This window comes from Mesoplodon densirostris, chromosome 4 (genome assembly GCF_025265405.1).
Source record: "Mesoplodon densirostris isolate mMesDen1 chromosome 4, mMesDen1 primary haplotype, whole genome shotgun sequence".
Classification (NCBI taxonomy): Eukaryota; Metazoa; Chordata; class Mammalia; order Artiodactyla; family Ziphiidae; genus Mesoplodon; species Mesoplodon densirostris.
The window spans coordinates 139,069,973-139,094,589 of record NC_082664.1 but is presented as its reverse complement, the minus strand read 5'-3'; the positions used below and the strand labels follow the sequence as shown (position 1 = coordinate 139,094,589).

Genomic DNA, 24,617 nt, shown 5'->3' with positions numbered 1-24,617 from the left:
CTTGAGAGGGAGTGGTTCTGCTTAAGACATTGCAGCAGATAATGGACAAAATAAGATGTGGGTGATTGCTCACAGCCCCCTCCCAACACCATTGCTTCTCACTCCCTTTTAGAGAACACCCAAGTGAGCTTTAGGATAACAATGGCTTGGTTTTAATGTTCATGAATAAAAGAAGGAGCCTGTGAGTAAGCATCGGAATTTGGAAGGCAATAAAGAAACATATCAAGAGAGAAAAGCAAGTTGGGTCTGAATTGGAAGTGGAATAGAAAATAATCAGTCCTTCTGTATCACCCCAAGCAATGTTGGCCTTGTCAAATGCATCACAGCTTGAGTCAAGTTTCAGTGGTGTCTGGGCTATAGCAAGGAATAAGCCCATCCATTACCAGCTGCATCGATTCCTCTATGTCAGCAGGAGAAGTTGAGTGTGTGTGGGGGGTGGGGTGGGGGGGTGGTGTTTGTGTAGGTGTAAATTTAAATCTATTTAGTTCTCTTTGTTTTGCTCTGTGAAGGAGAAATGGAACTTATTTAAATGTCTAAGTTCTTTTGAGCCTCAAAGTTGCCATGCTGGTTGGAGAGGTAGCTGCTTACTCAAGTTTCCATGGTTAGGGAATGCTAGGGTTGAACACTGTGTCTAAGTCTGTGGATGCATACACTATCCCATTGTGAAAATGGTCATTTTAAATATCTTAAAATTAAAAAGCTTTGTCTTGTATTGGGACCATAACTTCTGCTTTGAAGACATTGTAAGTCAAATTCATGTAATTTTTAATGAAGTTTTGCTCAGCTACTTTCAGCTACTTTAAACCAGATTAACATGAATGAGAAATAAGGTAAAGAATATCCTTTAGAGAATGAATAGAGGCTGTCAACCTCTAGATCCCCTTCCCTGGTCACAGTTTAATTATCCAGCAGTGGATGTCTGACTTAAACGGCCAATCAGAACTATTAACGACCTGATTAGGAGGTCTTTTAGTCATTTTTCTCTTGTTAGGGGAATTGTGAGGTTTGAAAGTTGATTTTGTCACTTGCAATCAAAGTCCTGACCAATACATTTATCCATTTAGAGAGTATTACATTCTCAAAAAATCTTTCAATGGCTTCCAGTAAGTGAATTATTTCTACATTAGAATAATAATAAAATAATAATAATATAATTAGAATGGATTATTCACTACATAAAACCATAAAGGATCCTGTTAAAATACAAATATTATCCAGAAGAACTGTACATCCAGCCTCTAACCCCTGTGATCACTTTAACACTAATTATTTTGTTTATCTAGTCAGCAACCTTTTGGAGTTTTGATTCAAAAGTCAGCACAGCTTAGTTTTGAAGGAAAAGAAAGACCAGAAAAAAACATCATAGGAGGTAGGGATAATACAAGGGCAGACAAGTAGAGCACATTTCTCAGGTTTTTGGGTGGAGTCATGAGAAAAAGATAATTCTTTTTTTTTTTTTTTTTTTTTTTTTTTTTTTTTTCTTTTTGCGGTATGTGGGCCTCTCACTGTTGTGGCCTCTCCCGTTGCAGAGCACAGGCTCCGGATGCGCAGGCCCAGCGGCCATGGCTCACGGGCCCAGCCGCTCCGCGGCATATGGGATCCTCCCAGACCGGGGCACGAACCCGTATCCCCTGCATCGGCAGGCGGACTCTTAACCACTTGCGCCACCAGGGAGGCCCAGAAAAAGATAATTCTTAAAAGATAACTGTCTTTGTTGCGTCAGATTCAAGAGTTACTTAAATTTTCTTAACCCAAAAAGAAAGAGGAAAATGCCGATTCAGGTCTATCACATGTCCTCTCATAGAGTTGTTGGTAAAGCAGTTAAAAGCACAAATGACAGAAATGGTAGATACTGGTCCCATTATTGTTATTTTATGCAGACAGAGTATGTGTTTTCCCCAGATTAGATTTTTATGACAAGATTTTTTTTTTTTTAGTCATAATACTGAACTGTTATTTGTCAAAGAAGATATATTTGGTTTTGGCTGCTGCAGAAATCTCAGAGGAAAAATTCCCAGGCAGCATTTTACATTTAAAAAGTACATAAAGCAAAGGGCTTCCCTTCCCTGGTGGCGCAGTGGTTAAGAATCCGCCTGCCAATGCAGGAGACACGGGTTCGAGCCCTGGTCCCGGAAGATCCCACAGGCACGGAACAACAAACCTGTGCACCACAACTACTGAGACTGCACTCTAGAGCCCGTGCACCACAACTACTGAAGCCCGAACACCTAGAGCCCGTGCTCCCAACAAGAGAAGCCACCACAGTGAGAAGCTTGCACACCACAACGAAGAGCAGCCCCCGCTCACCACAACCAGAGAAAAGCCCGCGTGCAGCAACAAAGACCAAATGCAGTCAAATATAAAATAAATAAAATAAAATAAATTGATAAAAAAAATAAGTACATAAACCTGAAGAGCAAATTTTTTTCTTTCAAAATAGGTTTTATTGACTTTGAAAGCTTCAGACTTTCATAAAGCATATAATATTTGGAATAAGCATATAAAATATTTCAGGGTATTGGTATTTATCTCTTTTTTTTTTCATAATTCTGGGCAAAAAAGTCCTAGGGAAAGTCTGAGGATAGATTTCTTCCATTTTCTCTTTGTTGTTTCCAGTTTTCCAAGTTGCCTTGATACAGAGGTCAGGGGAAATGCTCCAGGTCCTGAGCACATCTGGGCTAGGATCCATGAGGCCAGCTGAGATCATCGTTGCTGTTAAAGAGCTTCATAAGTGCTTAAGGCTGGAAGGAATGGTCCAAATCAACTATAGAATCCTGTCATTTTTCAAATGGGAAACTGAGGTGCAGGGAGGTGAAGGGACCTGTCAAGGTCATACGATCAGCTAGTGTCAGAGCTGTGATCCAGGCAGACTGACTCCCCATTCAGCCGTTTTCTCAGTAATTTCCCAGGGTCCTTTTCACTTCATCCTTGACTTGTTTCCCTTCCACTTCCTCCACTGGCCCCTGATCTTTACCAGGCTACTCTTTTAGCCTTAATCCTGCTGTTTGGTTATACTGATTGAGTGGAATCTCCCCACCTCGAGTCCTGGCATCCTCTGAGTGGTTTTGACTCAGACATAGCCTTCCAGGTTTTATTTACCGATGACCTTGAGGACTCCCTCTCCACCTGCTGGCCTTTACCACTACAGCAGCTGCCATCCTGCTCTCACAACCACCACAATTTATCCAGTTACTACTTTCTGCCAGGCGCTGTGCTTAGCACTTTCTAAAAGCAAGCTCATGTACTCCACACAACAGCTCTTTAAGGTGAGTATTTTCCCACCCTGCAGTTGAAGAAATCAAAGCTCAGAGAGGTTAAATCATGTCTCCATCATCTCACGGTGCTAAGTGTAAGCTGAGGTTAAAACCCAGGAATATCCAAGTCCCATTCTCTTTCCATGACACCTTTCAGTCCCAGTCTGAAGTGCTTAAAGCTCAAATTTTAGTGACAAATCATTGCAAATTACACTGCTTAGGGCACTCTAGTTCCCATTAATCTGCTCTGTAAATTATCTTTAATTATGTGTTAATGCATGAGGCTTCCCTCTTTGGGCTTGTCTGATACTAGGACTACTCTGCTTTATGCTCTTGGGACTCTGTGTTCAATACTCTGCCCTGTTATGTGTTCCAGATGTGGGAATGGGAATGGTTAAATGTCGCTCTATTGGCTGAAACAGTTACTCCGTTTGGCTGAAACCCTAACTTCCTGATTGAAACTCCAGCTGAAAACAGACCCTCCAAATGGCAAGATCATAGGATGCCCTGATCCGTTTGATGTAACACTGTTGAATGTTTCTGTCTTCTTCCCTACTCGCACTTCTGTAGCTCAAGGGACAAATAAATTCCCTTTTAAATTATTTCACAGTCACTATCATGGTCAGAAGGGGTCAGGTAGCCTTTGTTCCAACAGCTGCCAAAGGACATCTGTTGTCTTGCTAGCTGAAGCGAGTTGCATCTACCTTCTTTGCTCTACCTTGTTGGCCCCTCCTTAGATATAAAGGTACTTAGAAAGCTCTCGTGCGACAGCCTTACATTATCTATTTTCTGGTAGGGTACTTCACTGCAAGAATGGAAAAGGAGGAAAAAAATAGTCATTGAGTGTTTATTATGTGCAGAGAAATATGCTAAAAATTTTCACATATATAACCTCAATTGAGTCTCACAATAATTGTATCAAGTATGGGATTTTATTCTCATTTCAGAGAGGTGTTAAAATCACTTATTCGAGATCACACAATTAGAAATGGGTATGGTTGGCATTTGAATCTAGGTGAGACTGACTCTATGTATATTACCAGGCTGCCTCTGAATGCTCCAGTTCTGGGACCCAGGCCTCCGTCATTTTATCCATTGTTTTACTCTCACCCTGTGAGGCTTAGACAGAATCCTGGCTTCAGAAATTCTAATCAGAATCTTCACTAAGCTTTGAAAATTTTATCTCCATTTAACAAAGAGTGGTGATTTACATTGCTACACAGAGACTAAAGGAGAAACCTGGAGTTTCCCTCCTCCCGCCCCCAACCCTGAGGCTGGGTGGTGTTCTGGTGAAGAACGTGCTTCTTGTTGCAGTGTGCCCCTGCTAGGTGGGGGAGGCTGACCCTTTTTCTACTTCGTCAAAAAGCCAGTATATTCTTCCACCTGATGGTCTGATGAAAAACCAAGGTAACACCTGTTTTGTCTATGTGTTGGGTCCCAAGGGAAAAAATCCAGCTGACTAGAGTAGCCAGCTAATTCTTTCTCTGAGTTGACAGCTCCAAACCTGAGTTGAAAGAGAATTGCATTCAAATCATTGTGCTCTCTCAGCCTCTCTTTCTCTCTTCCCCTCCCTACACCATGCTGCTTTTATCCCCTGTGGCCAACTCTACCCAATACCTTAAGCACACGTGGCCAGTATACACCCAGGCTTCTTTTTAAAAGACATTCCTTTCTAAGAAGCTGATAATAAATTATTATTATTTTTTAAATAATTCAGACCACCTTGGTAAGCTTGCATTTCTTTTTCTGAAAAACAAGAAGGTTAACCTGAAAATATTACAGGATTCAGTGTGTATCTCAAACTGGTTAAATAATTGAACTTTAAGGAGCAAATTTTATTCTTTACCCTTCATAAAATTTCAGCAGTGGCCTCACCAGCCACAAGGTCCCACCTCTGTCCACTGGTGTGAAGTGGGGATTTGTTGCCATTTCTGTCAGTTTCTATCAGTGCAGATCCTCCTTTCCACTTCCTCTTCCTGGACACCCCATTCTCTCTACAGTCCCCTTATTTGCTTTCCAGTCACCCACTAGTTCTCTTTGCTGACTGGGCAGAAGCTTCTGCCCAAACTTCCCCAGGACTCCCTGACTCAAACTGTTCCAAACTTGTTACAGATTTCACCGGACCATATTCAATTCAACAAATATTTGTTTAGTGCAACCATGTGCAAGCCTGTGATGGTTACTGTTTCCATTCTAGGAATACAACCTCACCAAGGAGAAAGTTTTATAGAAAGAAAAGCCTAGAGTACTTTTATTAATCCTTCTCCCCTTTTGAAGGACTTTTGTATTTTTCTCAATATCCAAAAATATAATTAAAAAATAAGCTTTTTTATATATTAATAAGAATCTTGATGAGAAAATATATATATTACATGTTACTTATATAGTTTAGGCTTCCAAAAGGGAGAAATAATATACTTATCTACTTGGTTTTATATTTTATACATTGTTTTCAAGAGTATCTGTGTCTTAGCCATGAGGATTAGAATTCTAAAAACCTCCATTTTTTGTTTAAGGAATTTGATAAGATCTAACAAAAATAGGGTTGGGTGATTGAGATTACATATGAATTATGAACATATTTATTAATATATTTTATGCTCATTAGAATAGTACAGTAAAGGCAGCATATTAAGTAAAAAGAAAGTCAATAGTAGTTCACATATCTTAAATTAGTAGTAATGGGTAATATGCCATTCCTTGCTCAAAGAAACCCAATTTAGGATTTTATTTCCCTGAGTTTTAATGAGATACTTATTACATTATTTAGTTTTGCTGTGTATTATATGTGATTATCCTACTGTATTGGTACTTTTCTAAAAGCAGTAAAGTGGAATTGTTGACTTCTGCTTTCTAGATCCCACAGTGATTCCAGAAACATAGAGTAATAAATGAATAAGATGAAACAAATAAATAAAGCATTGGGAATTCTTTAGCATAGCTAAGTAAGCATCTATCAGCCCTAATAGATTATCCACTCTTAATTGTTTTCATGACCATTTTCGGCCAACGCACATCCTAGAAGCTCTTCTTTTATAAGACCTCTTTTCCTTCTCTCCTAAAAGACCCGTAAATACAGTTTTAAAGCTCAGGGTTACTGTCGCTCAGATTTCTCTATGTCTCATTGGCAGTGTTACAGTGTCTCCCCACCTCCAGTTCAATGTCCCTTCCTGTATGAAAGCATTCTTGAAGTACCCATTCAAATTTGGAAATTCCCATTTTGGAATCCCACTCATCTTATTCTAACTTCTGGTGCAATTGCCTTGGTAGTTATCCTATTCATCTTCATTATATTATAAGTTTTTCAAGCACTGTACTCCCTCATCTTTGTTTATCTGGCAGTAGCTATCAGGGATTTTGCAGACAGTGGCTATTTAAGAAACATTGGCTGAAAGGAATTATTGAGCTATTGTTTGGTACCACTGTGTTAGCAATGGAAAGTCAATATTGTTCAGATAATAATGACCAAAGCATGCCCTTTGTCTAATGTGTGATTGTTTCTTTTCAATTTCATAGTATATTAGATTGAACCATATTCTGTTGCTACTTTTGCAGTTCAAAAATTGAAAATATTGACAATTTCATATATTTCAACTTATGTTACTATTCAAATTTCTTTTTTTCAATGTTTTATAGGCATTTGCATAACTTTGGACACTCAGATAGCAATTATTAATTTTTCAGATTCCAAGAAATTTTTTATAGTACAGAATCTAATGTGTGAGCATTCAAACCATTGTACCTGAATACTCTACATTTTTTCCTTTTGATTTTTTTTCCAAATAAACTCTATCTCTTTACGGTGATGAAGTTAATTTGTCCTCAAAAATTTCAAAAGCATATGAAATATTATGTGAATAGAAACATTTTCCTTTTCTGAAGAGCTTCAAAATCAGTGATCTTTATTTTGTTTTTGTTTTTATTCATTTTTTAAAAATTGTTTAGGGTATATGGAAGGAATGGATTTGTTGCCATTCAGTTATGTTTTTTCCCTTTTGCCTACAATGAAGATTTGTTTTGGAAAAAAATGTACAGATATTGGGGTTTTGTGCCTCTCCAGTTTGACATGAAATCTCTTTTAGCAGTCTTAAGCTTCACATATCAAAAACTGAACCACTGATCTGCTCCTGCCCAAAACCTTCCTTATCTCAACAAATGGCAACTTCATTTTTCCAATTGACCAGGCTAAACAGCAAGGAGTCATTACTGGATCCTCTTTTATTCACATTCTACATCCCATTTATCAGAAATTCCCCTTTGACTCAACCTTCACTTCTACTTCTCCCACCCTGGCTCAGTCCACCATTATTTCTCATCTCATTACTGCAGTGGCCTTCAATAAAATCTCCTTGCTAATATTCTTGTTCACGTATTATCTGTTCTCAAAATATAGTCAAAATAATGCTTTAAAAACATGAGTCAGATCACATTACTCTTTTGCTCAAAACCTTCTAATAGCTCTGCATTTCACTCAGAGTGAAAGCCAGAGTTCTTACAGTGATCTAACTCCTCCTGCTACAGCCCTCTCTGACTTCTTCTCTTTTTTCATTTCGTTTCAGACACTCAACCTTCTTGCCATCACTTGAACATGACAGGCACTCTTCCACTGAGGGCAAAATGCAAACAAGTTCTCCACATAGAAGCAGGTGCTCAATTAATATTTATTGAATTAAATCAAATTGAAGTTATTTTCAATTGGTAGCTATTATAATGAGATTTAGGACTTGGGAATGCCAGGCTTCTTTTGCTTGAATTGTTATCTCATAGCATCTATCGATACACAGGTTCCTTCCCTCTTTCAAATGCCTTTTTTTTTCCAGTTGGTAATGTGGACTTGGGAGGACTTCCATGATATGTTTTGAAAAATAAATAAGATTTGGAACAGCATAAGTATCTTAATTATTAGGATTACAGACAAGCATGTTGTTTGGAGAATTGACCAATGTAGGAAGACCTTCTCAATTCTATAAAATGATTTGGAGTAATTGTTCATGATCAAATTAGAGATTTATAAGAATGGATTTATTTACAGTTATCTCCAGGATACCATCTGCCTAATTTTAAATTTAAAAGATAGATTATTAGATATATGCATAGCTACAAATTTTGATTTTTGTAATTCATTCATAAACATGGTAACATTGGCAAGTAGCCTGAATGTTAAGACCTTTATTTTTAGCACTGATAAATAAATTAGAACACCATCTACAAAAGTTTGTGGAAGGTTTACCATGTTTTTTGAATGACATTTCATAGCAATAACAAGTAATTTTTCAAAAAGGATTATAGAGCACAACATTATCTTGGTTTCTTTGATGACCGATATAAGAATCTATGTTTATTTTTGCTTATGCTTGAAGTACTTCATGTAGGACAATAACATTCTTTTTTTTCTCAAGGTAGATTTTATTTTATTTTTTTAATTTATTTTTTGCTGCGTTGGGTCTTCGTTGCTGTGTGTGGGCTTTCTCTAGCTGTGGTGAGCGGGGGCTACTCTTTGTTGAGGTGCGCGGGCTTCTCATTGCAGTGGCTTCTCTTGTTGTGGAGCATGGGCTCTAGGCACACAGACATCAGTAGTTGTGGCTTGTGGACTCTAGAGTACAGGCTCAGTAGTTGTGGTGCATGGGCTTAGTTGCTCCACAGCAAGTGGGATCTTCCCGGACCAGGGCTCGAACCCGTGTCCCCTGCCTTCGCAGGCAGATTCTTAACCACTGTGCCACTAGGGAAGCCCCTAACTTTCTTAATTTATGAAATTCATATTTCCTAGGGGGCAATGTGAGTAATATACAGAAACAGATTGCATTTAAAAAGTTCATATTGTTAACCAGTAATTTGTTCATAACAACTATGTTTTAATCATTAGTGTATCTTCCAATTAAGGTGAACATTCAATTTTTGATTAAGAATTTTCATTTATAGCCTAAAAGGGTTTTTTCAATACGATCTCTATGAGGCTTGAATAAGATTTATTTTTCTTAATTGAAGTATATCTAACTTATAATATTTTATTAGTTTATTGTATACAACATAGTGATTTGACATTTGTATACATTGTGAAATGATCACCCCAATAAATATAGTTACCGGCAGCCACCATACAAAGTTAATACAATATTATTGACTGAACTCCCCATGCTGTACATTACATCCCCATGACAACTATTTTATAACTGGAAGTCTGTACCTCTTGATTCCCTTCACCTATTTGCCCCCTTCCAACCACTTTTATTGGACTTATTTCATTTAGCATAATATCCTCAAGGTCCATCTATGTATAAATGGCAAGACTTTTTTTCTTTTTTATGGCTGAGTAATATTACATTGTATATGTATACCACATTTTCTTTATCCATTTATCTACTGATGGACACTTAGCTTGTTTCCATATTTCCAGCATTTGTAAATAATGCTGCAATGAATATTGGGGAGCACATATATTTTTAAATTAGTGTTTTTGTTTTCTTTGGTTAGATACCCAGAAGTGGAATTGCTGGATCATACGGTAGTTCTATTTTTAAATTTTTGAAGAACTTTCATACTGTTCTCCATAGTGGCTGCACCAATTTATATTCCTACCAACAGTGCACAAGCATTCCCTTTTCTCCACATTCTCACTCATAGTATGTCTTTATTTAAGCAAAAGGCAAAGGCACAATTTAGTGAAAGCAATTCTGTGAGGGGCTAAGATAAGCTTCAGTTATTTCAAAGGGACACAGGAATCAACTGAAAGAGCCAAATGGCGAAAGCTATGAAAATTTGAGCAAAAAAATAAAGTAACATTTGCTTATAACCCAAAGTATAAAGCAAATATATATGAGTTCATACTGATGTAAGGGAATAATTGAATAAATTAATAAGTGTGTGTGGGGGGACAAATTTCTCATGCAGAAGTTTTATAAATAATTGATGAGTATACTCCACCATAAAAGAGGGGGAGTATAATTCTCCATTCCTTAACTATGGTTTCACTTAGTGACTTTCTTCCAAAGAATACAGTATTTAAAAGGGGGGTGGTTAACTTTACATTGGAGAAAAATGATAAACACTATTTGAGTCATATGATCAACGTCAAGGTCAATATCACCAGTCATAAATCAGTTTGATAGCATGTACCCTTGGTATGATGTGATGAAATTGACACTTTACCAATGATTTTCCTTCCCTAAATCTATAACTCTAGTCTGATCATGAGAAAACATCAGAAAAATTGCAGTGTGGGAATTCTCTGTACTACCTTCTAAGTTTTGTAAATATAAACCTGTCTTAAAAGATAAAGTTTATTTAAAAACTTGACTACATTAAAAATGGCCACTATCATCTACATCTTTATAATCCTTTCTTATTTAGTATGTTTATTTTTCAATCTGCTCTGTACAGTATTATATTGATAATTATAATGCTTCCAAATTCAGTTATGTGTAATTACCCAGTGAACATTTTCATGGATAAAGCTGTTTTTGTTGTAGTTGTTAGGATTATTTCTTAAATGTATTTCCCTAGAAATGAAATTATCAGGTTGGTAGGTCTTTGTCTTTTGAAAGATGAGTGTAGAAGATTCAGGCATGATCTGATATTGTTTAAATCTTAGTTGATATCATTGAATGTTCATATATTGACAAAATAAAAACACTTTTTGTAAAATATATTTTAGAATGCTTCTATAAACATAATTAAAATATATCCTAGCCTAAGTAAGCTGCATATCTAACTAATAATACATATAATCTTTTGTAGATGAGTTTTGTACTTTCTAGCTGTCTGTGAGATTAGAATGTGTGCAGATAGCTAAAGAATGAATACTACTTTTTGTGTTTCTTAGGAATTGTAGATGAGAAGGATTAACCCATCTCTGAATTCATTATATCATTAATATTTCCACCAGTTTTACAATGTCTCCTACAAATTCTTCAAAGGTTTGAGAAATCACTGTTCTTTGATGAGCATTGAAAGCAACAACTAAGACTGCTAATCAATCTATTGCTTAATCTATGTCCTTAAAAAGATAGGATTATAGTAAGATACAAAAATCTTAAGAATGTCTGAGTCTGAAGGTGAAGTTGAAGCTATTTACTCCAGTGTTTTTCAACTTCTGGTGTTTCTTTGAGGGTCTTCAGAGCTCTGCAAATATTTTATTTGATTTTTACTTTAAAAGACTTCTGAAACAAATTAAAATTATAGTGAGAAAAAGCAAAGTATGAACCTAAATTTGCTAATGTCAAATATGACACATTAGTGACTATCATCAAGTTAATTTGAGTTGCCAATGTAATATACTTTTGTGGAGTCCTAAGAACAACACTTCTCTTGAGTATCTTATAAAAATGTTGTTGATTGAAGAGCACATAACTATTGTTTTTTCATTTGGTGTTAGATTTTTCACTTGTCATAAACGTGAGCAATAAGCTACTAGAGTACACATATGCCAAATCCAATTAAGTGACAGTAAGTCTAGATCTAATAGTGAATTGTGTCAATCTTTCATTGTAGTTTTAACACTTACTCTTACGTTCGGTGCTATTTTGCCCTTCTGGCTCAGTTTAGTAGATTTCTCTGCGCTTTCATGGATGGCTTGTTTTTTCAAAAATATCACTTATAGATAGTTGTATATGAATCAGTATTTTCTTCCTAATGCTGGCTACCAGTATGAATATTATTATTACAGTAATACTTTGGGTGCTGAAGTAGACATACATTTGTACCCCTGAGCATTATGGCAGACTAATTGCTTACCGAATTTCTACTCTTATCCTTCTTTCTTAAGTGAACCAGGTTCAGGGCAACTGAATACTTTTCAGTGAAGACCCTCAATCATCTGAAAAATACTTGTGTTTCCAGCCTCTCTAAAGGTGCAAGGGATGTCTGCCAGGGATTTCTAGGGAAGTATGGCTTTCTTAATGCAGACGCTATTCTGTGTTCCTTGGCACTTCTTTCTTTTCCATGCTTGGAGTGTTAATGTGAGATGCAGCTATCTTGCAGGATGGCCATAAGCTTAAAAAACACACCCTAATGACAGTGAGTAGAAACACTGAAGGCAGCCAGGCTACCAGTGACATCATGAAACTACTCTACCAGTCCTAGACTGCCTACCTCCTACTTTTTTGTTAAATCAGAAAATAAACTTTTATTTGGGAAAGCCATAGTTAATTTGTTTGGGTTTTTCTTACATGTAATTACTTAAAAACTGTGAAAATTGCTGATGGAGTTCAGCCTCCTCATTTTGTACAAGTGACTGAAGCTTACTTTCCTTCTTCACTTTATAACACCTTATCTAACTTGATTCTTCTTCATGGTGCCCCAAATCAGCTAAAATTATGTATTTATTTACTGTCTGTCTTCCACACTAGAATGTAAGTTCCCCAGGGTTAAGGACTAGATCTTTCTTGTCTATTGCTACACTCCTAGCACTTAGGACCATTTCTCACACAGCAAACATACTCAGTGTTCATTGAATAAATGTACGAATCAGTGAGCTCTCACAGGGGTCCAATGACTACATTAAGAAAATGTGTAATAGGGATTAAAACCATTTGCCTGATAACCAGCTCAGTAATCCTTCATTACACTACTGCTTTGGGTGCTCTTTTAAGTCCTTGGGTAGCAGTGATAATTCTATATACACATTTAACAGAAACACATTACAATCCAATTGAGTCTACTCACAATGTCATCAAACTCTTATAGCATCACCTCTTCAGACTTGTCCCTCATATAATACCATTTTTGCCACCATTCCTGAATTGCCATGGCTAGAAGCTCTCCCTTAAAGGGCTCCATACATGATGGCTTTCTTGGAAAATCACAAAACACCTTAGAATATTAAAGATTCTTATATGCACTATAATTAAAAAATTGATTTAACTTCACCTTAATACTTTCCAAATTTATTTTCTATCTGAATATCCTGTCTATCTTCATTCTTTGGCTAACCACTACTAAAGTCCCAAGGAATTAATGCTGTACTTTGAAAAACTGTGAGTCTTGACCACTGTAGTTCAAGTTGGGTATTTTATGTTCTTCAGTTTCTTATAATAAAAACCTTGATGAGCATTGGTGTCTGATGATGAAAACCCTACTCTCTACAAGTATTCTCTTTTTGGGCTAACTTTTCCAGCTGTGCAATTCATGCTGGTCAGTTCAATATGAGAATTTCTATATCACTTCCTCCTGCTGGCTCTTACAGTCCTAAAAATGCAGTCTATTCTCCTTTTACACAAAGTTGATGGCTATCATCATCATCATCATCATCATCACCATCTTCTTCTAACATTAAAGTTACAACTATGGTATTATTTTTAAACCAGTCACGTTTATCTTTTAAACATGGCTCTAATAAAATTATTTTAAATGATTCTTGCCCACAGACACAAATACACACACACACACACACACACACACACACACACACACACACACTTTTTTCCCCCCAATAGCCATATGTATTCTTCAAATTAACATTTTCCTAAATTGGCTTGCTCTATGACAGCCTAAAGAGGGAGGTCACCATGGCCTCTTCTGATTCCCTAGTGAAGAGGAAAAGAATCAAAAAGCATTAGCTTACTGAAGGAGCACACTGTTGACTGGGCTATTTTAAAGTTAACAGGTTTCAAGAATAGATAGTCCATATGTCTTAAGAGAACGCAGTAGCATTTGTTTTGTAGGCCAATAATGACTTGACAAAGAATATAATTGATCTTTAGATGAGCAGTTAGGCCAGAATATCCATAGATTAATTTTTCAGAATATTGTTAAAAGGCTCTGACACATCTGAGTTTTAATCTACTACTCTCCCAAAATAAAATGTTAAGTTATCTCAAGGCTCTACTCTTGGCTTTTCTTTGTTCTTTCCCAGAACCATGCATTTATACATCACCTGATTACTCTTAAATGCACATCTCTAAGCATCTGCTGAGCTTCAGACTTACATATCCAAGTGTCTCCTCACAGATACACCTCTCTTTGGAAATCTAATATACATGTCTAGTTTAAGATTTTCTAAACAGAAATCTTAATTTCTATGGTCTGCTTCACCACTCTTTCCCCTAATTTTCACCATTTCAGGAAGGGCCAAACCCAGTTGCTCAGGACCCTGACCAATCAAAATTTTGATTTCCTTTTTCTTCTTCTAGTCTATATCCAATTCATTAATGAGTTTTATCAATACTTCCTCCAAAATGTGTTCAAATCTGACAACCTAAAACCATCTGTACTGATAAAGCCTAATCTAAGGCACTTTTATTATGTCTCTTCTGGACTGTTATGACAGCATTTTTATGGTCCTCCTGGGTCCATTTTTGTCCTCCCATGGTCCACTCTCTATAGAGCCAAAGTAATCTCTCTAAATGTGAATGCCATTATATCACTCTCATGCCTAAGACTCTTTAGTGGCTTCACAGGTCAGTGAGAAGAATGTCCAAGTCCCTATCATGGCTTGCAAGTCCCTATGTGTTTCTCTGATTGTATTTCCTATCATTCTTCCTGTTGCTTACTACATTTCTGCAACCTTGTCTTCTTTCCTTTCTGTTCCCTTAAATACACCGTGCTCATTTCATCTTGGGGCCTTTGCACTTGTTATTTCCTCTGCTTAAAATAGTCTTCTTATGTATTTCCATGTAACAATATCATTTTCATCACTGAAGACTCAGGTCAATGTCACTTCTCAGGTCTTCTGTGACCACATTAACGCCAGTAGGATCTTGTGCACACAAATCACTCTATTCTGTTGCACTGCTATACTTATTTCTGTACATATTTGTTATCTGTCTATGTCCACTGGCATATACCCTTGAGGTCAAGGAATTTGATTACTCTACCTAAGAAAGAGCCTCTCATAACAAGTGCTCTGTAAGAACTTGTTGACTGTCTGAATAAATATGGATCCTTAAAAATACTTCATTGTCATCTTTGTCTCTAATTTCTTCCTTCAAATTACTTTCCTTCCCAATAAAACTTCTTAAAGAATTAACTTCTTATGTTCAAGAGCACATAATAGCTTCCATAGAGAATAAAGTTCCAAACTCCTCTTCCTGAATTTCAAGATGCTAATTTTCTTAACCCAAACTTTTTAACCCCCAAAGTTTTAAACTTTTTCCCCTAAATGAACTCTGGGCTGGAAGACTGAGTTCCCTCTCCCTGAGAAAGTCTCTTTCCAGTCTCTCATCTTTATTCCTCCAGCTATAAGTTTTCACCCAGTTCCACATGGTTCAATTTCCCCTCCCCTACCAAGCATTACTCCAGCCTATAGACAGCTTTTTCTTTCCTTCTATATATCTCTTATTGTTTATATTGTCATCAAATTGGTGTAACAGATCCTTATACTACTTTATTTATGTGTAGGTTATCCCCCCAAAGGAAAGACCGAATTTGAATATTAAATGCCTCCTCAACCTCCTAGCATAATGTTCCACAGAAAGTATATCTATTTAATTCCAGTTTCAATAGACATGGTGACAGAAAAACATTTATTTACTGTAAACACCTATTTATCATAATAAATATAAAAAATCAAGGGTGATGAAAAAAGCTACTGATATTTGATTTCATTGTTAGAAAAACAATAGGGTATGATGGTGAGCGTTATGGATAACTGCAGTCACATAACTCGCCTAAGGAGGGCGGCCACAGCGCATGTCCAGGGAATTATTACTGTATAAAAACAGAGGCCCACTGTTCATTGACCCTGTTTTTTTTATGTTTTTATTTTGTGTTTTTTTTCCCCGCTAAGGAAAACCAGAAATGCATATCTTTTATGCTAAATCACCCGATTTTTTACTTTTTTTCTTCCAGGAAACAAAGTGTTTTATTAAAGAGCTCAAGGAAGCAAAAATAGAGGTCAAAACTCTGTGTTTTTAAATATCACCCACTGACTACTTATTCCAACTTCAGATAGAATTCTGTTAATTATAGATATGATTTTTCTAGTTCACAGATTAAAAGCAGAAAATTAGAGAAGAGGAAAAACATGTGTTTAAGACACAGAAAAGTCAACTGATTAAAGACATGTAGATATATATAAAAAATCACCCAATTTTTAAAAGTTCAACATATCTGAGGCCCAAATCTGCAAACTTTATTTTGTACTTTCACAATGCTGACTCAAAAAATGTTCTATATTGTTAATTAACTGAGTTCCAGGAATCTGTACTTCATTCTCTCCAATTTCTCTTCGTTTTCACAATTATTTCAAATATTTCTTTTTTCTCCTTTCCAACACTAGTCTTCATAATTTACCAAAGACTTTTTTTTAACATTTAGTATGTGCTTTCTGATGACAAAAGTAATATATACCCTCGTAGAAAATTTGGAAAATACTGAAAGATTTGTTTACATAAGAATGTAAGAATAATTCTATACATTGCTATTATTTTTATTTATTTTCTTTCTATTTTAGCCTATGACATATTTAGTTAACATAATAAAGGCATTGGGTTTATTTTTTATAAAAGAAATTCTCCATGAAATTAAAAATTCTTGATAAGCATTATTCTAATGTCTACATAAATTTCTATTGCTTGGATTCATCATAATTTATTTAGCCACTTCTCTATCATTGGATAATTAGGTTGTTTGCAGTGTTTCCCCCATAATGAATAATGTTGCAGTGAACATTTTTGTACATAAACTTTTCTCTATATTTTGAATTATTTTCTTAGAAATGAAGTCAATAGATTCAAATATATAAATATTTTTGAGGCCAAGTTGATTTCTAAAAACACTTTGCCAATTTATAATGCTGCCAGGAACTTGAGAGTGTATATTTTACTGCATCCAGAACATTTGGATATTCTCATTAAAAAACATTTTATGGTAGTTGGTGATTCCATGTCTCTCTCCTCCCCTCAAGTCTTCTCTTCTGCCACTGACTTATCTCTACATATGACCTTCGCTCCTTTTTAAAGTGAAAATTGAGGATTCCTGTCCCTCTATCTACAAAATTACCCATAGCCACACTCATTCTTATTCCTTCCCACTTGCCTCAATAAAAGAAATTACCTTTTTGATTTGGGTCAATACCTTCACTTGCACTTTACCTCTCATCTCTTTCTATATCCTCCAAGATCATGCTCTCTTAGCCATTACCCTGTCTTTAGTATTTTCAATATCTTGAAGAAACTTTATCAGTATCTTCAGTATCTCTCTTTTGGTTCTTTCTTTATGGCTTATAACAATTCTTAATTTTGTTTTATTAAAAATCTTTCATCCTAGTTTTCCCTTCTAGTTGTACTCTTATTTCTCTTCTTCCTTTTACAGCCAATCTCTTTGAAAGAGTGGTCTTAACACCCCACCTTAACTTTCTCCACTTCCAGCCTTCTTCTGGGCACCAGTGGTATTATTTCTCTGGAACAAGTTTTGCTCAGATCACAAGTGATCTACTATGTGTAAATCCAATGGTCTCTTTTTACAACTCATTTTACTTGTCCTATATGATCCTTTAATACTCCCTTACGCTAATCGCATCTATGTGTACTTTTCTAGAGATAGGAGACAGAAAGATTGGAGGAAGTTACAGCCAAATTTTTACCTCAATGGGGTTATCAGCTGTGGCCAAGAATTGGCAGTAATGGAAGAGAACAAAGACTAATATGGTCAGGAAGTACATTGGTGAAAGGACTAGTGTTATCAGCTGGTGTTTGTGGAACATGAGGACCTATCATGAGTAGTTTGGGGCAGCAGAAACCTAACATAGTAGCAGGAAGAATAATTAGGGATAGAAGAAACCAAATACAATGACAGATGAGGACCAGAAAATAGCTGAGACTAACAAGTCTGATTTATTTATTCATTCATTTATTTATTTAACTCCTATTAAACACTTCCTACATGCTAAGCACTGGCAATATAGTGTCTCAAGGGGTAGATAATTCATTGTCAGTAATGGCAAAGCAAGAAATTTATAGTTATAGAAGCTAACACAGAAACAGATTGGTCAGGGGTCTTCAGGGAATTTAGGGGGAGAAGGATGCATGGTGACTGTAGCCTAAGTGCATCCCAGTATCAACAGCACAAGAGAAGGCAACTGAAACTCATTTTGGAATACTACAAGTATGAAGGGAGGAAATAATGGTATAAGAGGGGTTCTAGGAGAGATAGAAGGGAAATTCAGAAGCAGTAGAAGCTTCAAAGTGGCAGGGATGAGGCTGGAGTGGTGGGACACGGTTCCTAATAAGAGTATCTTTGGAAGATGCCAGTGAAATCATATAGTCAATCTGAAGTTTTATTCTGTTTGAAATAAATACAAGATAATGCTGATGCAATAAATTGTTTGGTTAACAAGTATTCTCTAATGCAGGGGATAAAGTTTTCACAAAAATTCAAATAAGTTATGTTGATACATAGACGTTAGTCTGTATTTTGGAACTCTAAAGCTAATGCAAACTGCATGACATCAGATCAACTCAGATTTCATGATTGCCTTGGCCTCAACAGATGTAAGACATTAGAATTTCCTAGTGTAAATAAAAGGGCCCAGACATATTGTTCTACATTACAAAATTTTTTCACGGTGCCTATTGAAATACATCAGAAACACATCCATCAAATTGTCACTTGAAATATTTCAGAGTATAATCTCTGAAGAGAAAATAATTTCCATTCTAATTAAGTTTCCAGAATTTGAAATCCATCCAGAGCAAGACAAGTTCGATCAGAGTCCTTCTCATTAATACAAGATTGTGATGATAGCTCCATGTGAAACTGGATGACCACAAGGCTGACCAGATAATTTTGCCTTTCTTCAATTCCATTGCCCTCAGCCAAATCAATAGAATGGCAATTCTTATCAATCTCCAATCTATCCACCATGATCAGACCAGGTACACTGTTGTCCAATGACTTTCCCTAGCGATGCTCTGTAGCCTGAGAGCAAGCAAAGGAAAGCAAGTAGTAGGCATGATCTGGTATTGGAAAACTGGAAGTGGAGGGGCTGCGTTCACGTCTAGGTCAGGTAGAAAATCATATGTGCAGCCTAACTGGCTGTGAATGAGAAGGTATTTAGTGACCGAAGACCTTTCTGAGAGCTGATTTGGTGGTTGTGGAATTGTGAAAGAAAAGGGAGATAATGAAGTTTCCATTTGAGATAGGGAGTGCTTAGTATTTAGACCTTGGCAGCACATAAAAAAAGAAAGATCCTGTGAAATAGAGATGACATTGTGCAGGGATATAAAACGTTAAAAAACTGGAACCTTAGTGGGTCTTTAACATGAATATCCACATACCTAATAATTCTTAATTGATTGGGTGGCTGATTGATTGGTTTATTTGACCAAATGCAAGCCTGAGAATTATGATTTTAAATCTTGAAGATTCAATAAGGAGACTTTTGGTTGGGGGATTAGTCAGGACAACTAAACTTTTACTCCAGGATATTGAATCTTGAATCAACTGATTCAAGGACTTAATTATTGCTGATTCCTACAGATGGAGTACATGGAACCCAGGAGAGACTGGTTTTTTGTCTGTTTGTTTTTCTTTTCTTTTTTTCAGCCAAGAACCCCAGAACCCTTCTGCTTTCTCCTTTATTCAAAGACTGTTCCTGAACTTTTTTTATCAAGTATATGAAATAATCAACATCCTCCATTAATATCACTATTTTTAACTTAAGATGTATTTCTGTTTTATGCAATAAAAAACTCCTAAGATCAGGAAGTATCTACTTACTAGCATGAATACTACATGATTTTGCCTATTTTCTGATAGTTGCTATAAATAGTTAATTGATAATATAATAATGCTTTCAAAAGAAAGAACATATTTAATTTTTGTAATAAATACTAGTAATAGTAGATAATGCCTAAAATGGGGAGAAAGCCATATAGGAATACTTCTACTTAAAATTTTCCTCAGAACTTGAGTATTTCTCTGTTTGTTTCTTGTTGGGGATCTTGATCAAGTCACTTAATCTCCTTCTCTGAGCCAGTTTCCTCATCTGTAATGTGAGGATAATAATACCTCTGGCAAATAATTACTATAATTATAGACTGAGATGATGCATATGAAAGTGGCACAGAACTTTGCTCATGGTTAGAATTCTGTAATTATCATATATTATTATCTAATTAAGCATTCAGGTCTTTCTCCTCTACCAAAGAGCAGAGATTTATCTATCTTCTTTACCCCTCTATCTCTAGTTCTAAGCATAATGCTTATATAAATGGTGCTCAATAAATATTTGTTGAATAAATGAGTAAAATAAAAGCAAAATGATAAACAGAACCATTAGAGATTATATCACCCTTATCATTCAATTTGTTTCTGATTTTGTTCTGTTTAGTCAGAATTAAGTAATTCCTAATTTTCTTAGATAACATTTTTTAAAATACATGTATCTTGAAGTTTTAGGATTTACTTAACTTAAACTAAGATGTTTGAAAGAGAAGTAGGAGAATATATTTCCTTTAAGTAGTTGAATATTCTTCTACCTGTTAGCATTTCTTATCATAAGTGTAAGAATGAGAGTAGGTTCTTGACTATAGGTATGCACTCATTATCCACAGCCTGTGCAGGAACATGCATACATCCTTGTCACTGAACACAGCCCTTCTTTTTTGGTCCTAGTGCCCTTGTTTGTCCTATTTGTACCCTATCAAGCTTGCAGAGACCTGAATTTATAAAAGGCTTAGGGGGCTTCCTTGGTGGCTCAGTGGTTAAGAATCCACCTGCCAATGCAGGGGACACGGGTTTGAGCCCTGGTCCGGGAAGATCTCACATGCTGTGGAGCAACTAAGCCCATTCACCACAACTACTGAGCCCGTGTGCTACAACTACTGAAGCCCACACACCTAGAGCCCGTGCTCTGCAACAAGGGAAGCCACCACGATGAGAAGCCCACGCACTGCAATGAAGAGTAGCCGACTCACTGCAACTAGAGAAAGCCCGTGAGCAGCAACGAAGACCCAATGCAGCCAAAAATAAATAAATAAATAAATTTTAAAAATAAAAAAAATAAAAAAAGACTTAGGCAGTATTGGAAAGCTTCTAGTTAATGGCACATATAGAAGTTCAAATATGTTCTTAGAGTTAATAGGAGAAACTTGATTCCAGGGTTCACACAAAAAAGTAGTCAGGTTAGCAGCACATGACCCATTGGGAAGTATCTACCATGTTAAAATTGTAGTATATAAACATTTGGTTTCATACATGTTTTCAAAAATTACTATTTTAAAATACTTAATACTTTTTTAAAAACATTGGTTGAGTATTACAACATAAATCATGCATGCTGATTTTAGAACAATAAAAGTATAGTAGTAAAATGGTGAAATATTAAACATAATTTTATCATTAACACAAACAGTGCTAATAATTGGTTCAATCCATCAAAAACACATTTGTATACATACATAAATGTTTTATTGAAAACTTAAAACGTGTGCATGATAAAAATTCAAACATTAAAGGTGTATTCAAGGTAAAGTGAGTTTCCCGTCTTGCTCCCTGAGTGCCCAAGTCCCACTCCTCAGAGAAAACTGCCATTACTACTATTCTCTGCATTCTTGTAGAAATACCTAATGGATATAAGCATATTTATGTGCATCTCTTTTTAAAATTCCATATCAGAACATTTTTCGGCCCTGTGCTTTTTTTTTTTAAACCACTTTATCTTGGAGATTTTATTCTATATCAACACATGTTAAATTACGTACCTAACACTGAAATATGAATCAAAATGTAGTAGAAACCCTGAAGCACCAGGACATAATTTTAGTGCTGATATAGTCCAACTCCCCCATTTTATGGGTGAGAAGACTGAGACTCAAGGAGGTAATATGAAAATGAGACAGTGACAGAGCAGGGAATCTTATTCTTAATCCTGTAACTTTGCATAATACCCTAGGGGTTAAATTCACAGAAATTCTAGAAGATTTCCTTCTTGCGGGGGGGGGGGGCAGATGAGTAAAATATTGAAAGGAGGAGAAAAAAATTACAAAAGTGGTAACTATGTTGAGCCAGTCACTCTATTCAATTGAGAAGTGTTTAGAAGCGCTTTGCTAAAAGTTTTGCCTGAAGTGGCTTGTATTTCTGACTCAGTTACTGATAAAAACCTTGAGCAGATACCTGGAGGCCTTGGAAATTAGATGCTTCTGCAATTACTAGCTTTCTGTCTGCCAGCAGAAAGGAGAGGGATTCCTCCTCCCCCTTCTCTTGCCACACAGCATGACTGAGCCCCGATGAGCCCAGGCCAATTCCACTGAGGGTTGTTCAGTTCTGAGCCTGAGCCCTGGGGCCCAGGTCAGCACAGTGCACCAATCCGAGTTCCTGGGGCACTTTTCACAGAACCATTCTACCTAATTAGGCAAAATATTTTATAAACTAAAAAATCCATGGGCATATTGCTTTATCAAACACACTGAGGAGACAATAACTTTCTATATATGTATATTTTTAACACCTTACTTCCTCTGGGCCAAATCAACTCACCCACGATCTATGTCATAAATTCTAGATCTTGTCATAAATTCTATCTACAGAATTAACTAACCATCTAACTGCTTCCAACAAAATAACCACACTTCTCTATGCGAACTTTTCTTGGTATCTTTAGCAAAACACCATTTAAATTTACATATATTTGTGAATTTAGAGGTATACCATCTTTCCAATAGAGTGCTACAGTTTATTACATTTAGGATTTAACATATTGAAAATATCTGACAAAGCCAGTGGATCCTGCTTTGAATTCATTCTATAAATGTAGTTTTGATGACATACTTGGTGTAAGTCTCTGTGCTGGGATTACAGTAGTCAGGGTGGTTGGGCAGGGTGAATGATTAATATAATATAGTTTCTACCCCCAGGAGCTCACACTCAAGCAAGAATTTCAACCCATTCATAATTACCTATACTACAGAGAGAACACCCTTTATTTCTTATGCCTATTGGGTTTTAGAAGAAGAATGCAATAACCATGCTGGAGAGAAGACAATGTCTCAGGGGTTATAGAGGCGAAAAGAGAAACTCTGAGGCAAATGTGAGCCTTATCCCAAAGTCTAGTAGATTAAGTGAACATTAGAGGAAAATACAATAGAATGGTATATTTATTAAACATCTGGAGAAAAAATACATTTTAATTCAAATTTCTATTCAAAAAATACAAATTTATTTTATTATCTTATTTTTTTAAACATCTTTATTGGAGTATAATTGCTTTACAATGGTGTGTTAGTCTCTGCTTTATAACAAAATGAATCAGTTATACATGTACATACATCCCCATATCTCTTCTCTCTTGCATCTCCCTCCCTCCCACCCTCCCTATCCCACCCCTCTAGGTGGTCAAAAAGCACCGAGCTGATCTTCCTGTGCTATGCGGCTGCTCCCCACTACCTATCTATTTTACATTTGGTAGTGTATATATGCCCATGCCACTCTCTCACATTGTCCCAGCTTACCCTTCCCCATCCCCATATCCTCAAGTCCATTCTCTAGTAGGTCTGCATCTTTATTCCCGTCTTGCCCCTAGGTTCTTCATGACCTTTTTTTTTTCTTCTTAGATTCCATATATATGTGTTAGCATACGGTGTTTGATTTCTCTTTCTGACTTACTTCACTCTGTATGACAGATTCTAGGTCTATCCACCTCACTACAAATAACTCAATTTCGTTTCATTTTATGGCTGAGTAATATTCCATTGTATATATGTGCCACATCTTCTTTATCCATTCATCTGTTGCTGGAAACTTAGGTTGCTTCCATGTCCTGGCTATTGTAAATAGAGCTGCAGTGAACATTTTGTACATGACACTTTTTGAATTACGGTTTTCTCAGGGTATATGCCCAGTAGTGGGATTGCTGGGCCGTATGGTAGTTGTATTTTTAGTTTTTTAAGGAACCTCCGTACTGTTCTCAAGCGTGGCTGTATCAATTTACGTTCCCACCAACAGTGCAAGAGGGTTCCCTTTTCTCCACACCCTCTCCAGCATTTATTGTTTGTAGATTTTTTGATGATGGCCATTCTGACTGGTGTGAGATGATATCTCATTGTAGTTTTGATTTGCATTTCTCTAATGATTAATGATGTTGAGCATTCTTTCATGTGTTGGTTGGTAATCTGTATATCTTCTTTGGAAAAATGTCTATTTAGTTATTCTGCCCATTTTTGGATTGGGTTGTTTGTTTTTTTTGATATTGAGCTGCATGAGCTGCTTGTAAATTTTGGAGATTAATCCTTTGTCAGTTGCTTCATTTGCAAATATTTTCTCCCATTCTGAGGGCTGTTTTTGGTCTTGTTTATGGTTTCCTTTGCTGTGCAAAAGCTTTTAAGTTTCATTAGGTCCCATTTTGTTTTTTGTTTTTGTTTTTATTGACATTTCTCTAGGAGGTAGGTCAAAAAGGATCTTCCTGTGATTTATGTCATGGAGTGTTCTGCC

The 24,617-nt window shown here is 36.2% G+C and overlaps 1 pseudogene; it reads right to left on the bottom strand.

Annotated features, from left to right (window-relative positions):
• Positions 1 to 2,882, bottom strand: part of LOC132488176 (small ubiquitin-related modifier 2-like) — a 39,021-nt pseudogene extending 36,139 nt beyond the window's left edge.
• Positions 2,883 to 24,617: the final 21,735 nt, after the last annotated feature.